The sequence below is a fragment of the Megalops cyprinoides genome, chromosome 12 (assembly GCF_013368585.1).
Source record: "Megalops cyprinoides isolate fMegCyp1 chromosome 12, fMegCyp1.pri, whole genome shotgun sequence".
NCBI lineage: Eukaryota > Metazoa > Chordata > Actinopteri > Elopiformes > Megalopidae > Megalops > Megalops cyprinoides.
The window spans coordinates 5,506,894-5,512,893 of NC_050594.1; positions in this window are offsets into that span (position 1 = coordinate 5,506,894).

A 6,000-nucleotide genomic window follows, 5' to 3' on the forward strand; every position below is an offset into this window, starting at 1 on the left:
CATTGTACATCACTCACATTCTCCTCTGTTGTTGTTTTCACGTAACACTCATGATGAGCACGTTCGGACTGTAGTCATTGTGGTCTCAAGCCGTGCCAAATATTCAGACTCAATGCCGCTGTAAGATGACAGAATGACCTCGTAGTGGTCCGTGTTGCTGCGGGCTAAGGAGTGAACTGCATTAGTGAAGTGGGGAGAATCCAGGAAGGAATTCCTCAGAGCATGAATGTGTCTCAGAGCGTCATAACAGTCAAAGGGCTCCAATGTTCACCCATTCACTTATTACATTCAACCAACCATTCCCTTGTCAGTGGAGGGAGGCCCACTTTCTGACATCAAAGTGTCTGTTTTAGTGTTTAGGGCATCCCTCGCTAATATTAGCAAAGCTTTTCACACAGAAGGTTTTATTTAAACCTTTTTTTCATAACTTTTTTTTTTTAATGTTATACATGTTCAGGTGCATCTGAATATTCCCTGAATGGGTTAATCAAACGTAAGTCATTTTAAGTTAATGCTAAACTGGAACGCAGGGGTCCTGAGCCCTAGCCTTTTGTTACATATGTGACGCCCAGTAAAAATTTGCCTGGTAACTCAGCACATTTCATAACAGGCCAAACCTACTGCGATTTCTGGATTTTTTAATTCTTTCCTTCTCTACTCTGTGAGATCACTCTTTTATTTCATACTACACTGTACACTATAGTGAAATGGAGTTCCAAAGTGATCTTACTGTATTGCGTTCCCAAGCAAAGTTGCATGCGCAGGAAGACTTTGACAAGAAGACATAACCTTACGATAGCACTCCCATTTTTTGACTCAGGATCAAGTTTATTCTTGAAGAGATGTATTAAAAAATGCGTTTTTGTTGGGGAGACTATTTGTACATTTCATTTTGAACTGTCCTGCAGTAAGGCTGTGCTATTGATGCATTACAAAGAAAGGTCTCATGCATTTTGTTGGACATCACCTGATGGAGGAAATTGGAGAGGATTGCAAGCACTTGTGTCACCCGCAGAAGCGCAAAAAATAATATAACACAGCTGATATGGCATGTTAGGATACTTATTCTGGGGAAAATTTGGGTGATCGCTCTTGAACCGGGTTCAAGAAAGCTTCCCTTTTGAGAATGTGCTTGGCCATTTTTAAAGAATTTATTTCTTTACAAAAGCACAAATTCCATTACAGGTGAGGTGATAGGAAACAGATAGCCATGCACAGTTTGCATTTGCTTACAGGAAAGTATGAGGGGTTCCTAGCTTGGTCAGAAAGGCACAGGCCAGGCCCTACGGCCTGGGTTCATAATGGCCATTTCACTTGCAGACGATGACGGGGAGGCCACAGTGGTGGAGGAAACTGGCTGAGTGCCAGTGGGGACAGGGGTGGGTCAGTCTGCCGGGATCTGTTCATCTCACCACTCTTAGGCACTTCTGTGACTCGTCAGGCTCCCGCGAGGTGCACAGATGGTATCTGTGGAGTAACGCCAATCCTCCAACGGGTGTCCACTCTGCTGTAGAGCGCTGTGGGACGTGTGGCGTGAAAAAACGGCTTTTGGCCGTGTGTTGGTGTACATGCTGCCGTAGCAAGCACACAAGTTTATTGGAAAATTACATGAGTGCAGTGGTTGTTGCGGTGAAAGAAACCTGATAAATACAGTTTATGATTCTGAAATGGGGTTGCAAAGAGGAGAAGCAGCATAAAAAGGAGAAATTCTTTGAATTCCTGAGTTTCAGTGAGTAATTCGACCAAAATCTACAAATGTCTCAAGGCCATTTTCCCTTCTTTGGCACATCTTAATTTTGGGATCGTGTTGGAATTGCACTTCAAAAGCAGCATTTTCATGATCTGTGCAATTGTTAATTTCTCCTCAAGGACATGGAAAACCAAATATTTTACTCTAACTAAACAGACTGAGTAATGACTAACTATGGTGAAAAATGACAGTGGCTACATATTATATTCATTCAGACAGCAGGTTTATAATTGCTTTTTTTTCTTTAAAAATGTAGTCGTGGTGCATACCTGGTCATTCATAAAAGGTTTTTAATGCAGTTCTTTTTTGCTGTGTCATGATGTGTTACCTAATGGAATAAAATGAGACTCATGCATACCTTTTTCATTAGGTAGTATTCGACTAAATGGTACGTCTGTGTCACATTTTAGTATATCTGAGAAAATGATTGTAAGTATAACCTCCTTAGTGATAGTGTTGGGTTCACTGAGAGGAAAGAAACAATATACATGTTTTGAGAATTCTCTCATAATTTCATCTGTCTTGTAATAACTGTTATCTGCAGATCTTTCTAACATGCCAGCTTCACATCAGGTGGCAGTCTTCCTGGTCAAGAGGAATGGTAAATGATTTAATTCATCAGGAGAAAAGAACAAGGTCTGCCAAATCGGATTGATATGAAATGAAATGTACTGTTTTTTCAGATTGTGACCACTCTTTCCTTTGCCAGTCATGCTTGCACAACCCGTGTGCCAGCTAAGAATGCTTCAGAACGAATTTTGTATTTTGTACCCTTTTTAATATTGGTGTAATTGAATTGCACAGGCACCTGTCCATTTTGAACAGCTGCACCCCAGTTGTGACCTTATGCTGACTATGCAACATACTTGTTAAGAGGCATCAGTGTTTCCCTATGCTTTTCCAACCGTGCCATAATAAGGAAATTGTGCACTTTACCATTTGCCAATTTCTCCTTTTCAGTTGGACAGCAATGTGCTTTCCATGCATGTTGAGTTCCTGGAAACGGTTCACAGCTAAGCATCCGCCTCGGAGGAAAAATTGGTTGTATTAAATTGTCTTTTTTTGAGGAGCCCTGTGCTTTTGTTAATCTGCTCAATGGAACTGAAGGCTACTTTCTCTTGCATTCATCTTCATACACAGTATATGTGCATAACCTAAGAAAAGCCTCTCAAATGTTGATGACCACAATGGGAAATGCATTACAACCATTTGATAATTCAGGCTGTGCAGCTAACCAAGGTTGTATGAAGCAAACTGTGGTGAGAGAGAGAGAGAGAGAGAGAGAGAGAGAGAGAGAGAGAGAGAGAGAGAGAGAGAGACTGACTAACTGCCTGAACAAATTTTGCAGAAGCGTCTGTCCCTTTTTCTTTCAGCCAATCAAATGAGGTCAGTGCATTTGACTCTGTTTTAGTCACAAGAGAGGAGTTTAGAACCCAATGAACAGAGGCCTTGTGGCTTTCTCTAGTCTTTCCCTCCTCGGCAGGGAGAGCTACCTGTAGCTCTCTAGCAAATGAAAAGCAGTAAAAGACAGTCCCAGTGATTAGTTCTCCAGGCATGATCACCACCACAGCTGATTCTCTCTCTCTCTCTCGCCGCCCACGGCACGGTGGAATTCCCAGCAGTGTCCAAGCCATAGGATGGGAACGTGGGCTTGTTCGGCTAGCTGTTGGGGCCGCGTGTCCCCCACATTCCCTGAGCACTTACATTACTCAGCACTGCAGCTCACTCATTGGTGGGGTTGAGCCCCTAAATGTCTCACTTGTACCATGTCCTGTTTTGCTCTCTTCACCTGAATGTGGGGGGTGGCAGTATAGCAGAGTGGCTAAGGAACAGGACTTGTGACCACAAGGCTGCTGTTTTGATCCCCCACCGGGACACTGCTGTTGTATCCTTGGGCAAGGTACTTAACGCGCAATTGCCTCAGTAAATATCCAGCTGTATAAATGGATAACATTGTAACTGATGTAAGTCGCTCTGGGTAAGAGCGTCTCCTAAATGCCAATAATGTAATGTAATAATGAATGTGCAGGTCTTAACCCACTTCGTTGCTCAGTGGTGACATAGCCAGCCGAGGCTTGGACTTAACACACCCTGGTCCATAAAGCAATGGAAGCGCCCCGCACAGGATTCAACTGTGCAACCTACCGAAAGCTTCCTAAACCACCATTACACAGTGTTGCCCTAAACATTTGCAGCATCACCTGTTATAACAGTAATGTGCTGTTCTCTGCAGCCTTCGGGCAGTTCAGGAGCTGGGCTTGTAACCTGTCCATTGTAGGTTCAGTGTGGGGGCACTGCCAGTCAGAGTTGGAGTCAGTTTCACTTCAATTCAGGGAGTAAATTGAAATTCATTTCACAAATCGAAAAATTGGGCATTGTTTTCTGTGGTGATTTTTTAATGAATGATTGGAATTTCAGCTTATTTCTTGGATTGACGGAACTGAAATGAAATTGACCCCAGCTCTGTTGCTGATGTACCCTTGAGCTCTTTTACGATCATACTCATCTGCAAAACAGGGAAATGCAGGAAATACTGGAGAGCATCTAAAAAGGTACAGCGGGCAGTAATGGACATGGAACACCAATTCACATTCTTTGTCTGTATCTATGCAAACTCCTTGATGCAGTATTAATGTCTTGCCATTATATTGCTTTGCAAATTATACATGTGATAAAGCAGTCACACAGTGAGATTTCTCCATTATTTGATGAAACTTAACCTCATTTTAAAAAAGATGTGGGGATGAATGCTTCCGACATCACATTTTGCAATCACTAGCACAGATCGCAGTTTTAATGATGACCAGGAAACCTTGCCAGTTGTATATAGTGCTGCCAGGTCTCGACGATTCTGTTGGTTCCTTGCCAGTGTCATTTCTCATCACGTCACCTCTGAAAAGAGGTATTAATAATATTTATGTAAAGTAATAACTCCATTATTATTATTATTATTTTTGAGTAAAAGCTTAGTGAGCCCTGTGACTCTGTTAAATTCAACATTTTAAAACAGCAGAATGGACCAATCACGATTATTTTAGTTAATCGTTTTTTTTTTTAAAGTTACTGTTTGATAAGGAGCAAAGCAAACTGTTCTTCCGATGCATTTTAAAATGTGTTTATTTTAGATATGTATCAGTTGCCATAATTTACCTGGGTGTCTGTGTCACTTCAGGTAAAATCCATGCTTTTGCCACACACCTGAGCAGAAGTCAAGTTTTAAACGAGCCACCCGGCATCTGACATCCACAACCATGGCGTTTTCATACGCGGGCAGTCCTATCTGCTTTGCAAACGTTTGATCTGATCCCTCGCCAGGTGTCCTTGGTAGTTCCGTTCAGTTTAGTAAACTGTATTTTATTCTCCTCTTGCAGGAGAATTTCAAAACCAGAGCAAGAGCAAAGAAGCCGGGGATGAAAATAAGAGGGGAGTTAATCACTCATGTGAACAATGATATAGTTACAGTATATGATTTGCATTTGGGGTGTTTTTTTTTGTAATGTATTCATGTTTGTTTGACAAGATGAAGTTTGGAGTGCGCACCTTCCATCTGACCCCTTTCTCTCTTTCTTTTTAGCTGTTGAATAATGATTATGTGCAAGGTCATTTGATCTTCTAATTCAATAGACTGCAATTAAATATTCATTCATACTGATGTCGGTGCTGTGGCAGCTCTTCTGGGAATGTGTGTTGAGAAGACAAAGGCTGTGTGCTTGATTATACAAGCCTGGCCCATTTGAAAGACATGCTAAACGATTGTGGAGTGTTAAATAGTCTATTTCTGATCAGCTGAGTTTTTTAACAGTTTGTTTTGGTGATGATTTTTTTTTCTTTCTTTCTTTTTTTTTAGTTAGCCGGCTGGCACTGTAATGTTAAGATTTTGCTCAACCCCTGAAGGCTCCCGAGGTGAGGTGGAGAGTGTCACCTCAGGAGTATCTCAGGGACACAAACTGCATGGAAACTGTTGGGGCAGCAAGGGGAACATTTCCACAACATTTTCGTCGCAGGTCCCTGAGCGGAAGCGACCGACCCAAGCCCGTTGAGGAGGCATACTCCCTCTCCTCACCTCAGACAAACCCGGGATGGAGGCAACACGGCGGCCCGCCTGCTCTCGCGAGAGCGGAGCTGGCAAACGTGGGTGTGGGGCGCGGTTTGGGACACAGCCTATTGCGCAGCTGAAGGTTCCGCAGCCCTATAGAGTTCTGCACAAAAAAACCCGGACCAAATGGAAATCATATCAAAGACTAAATAAA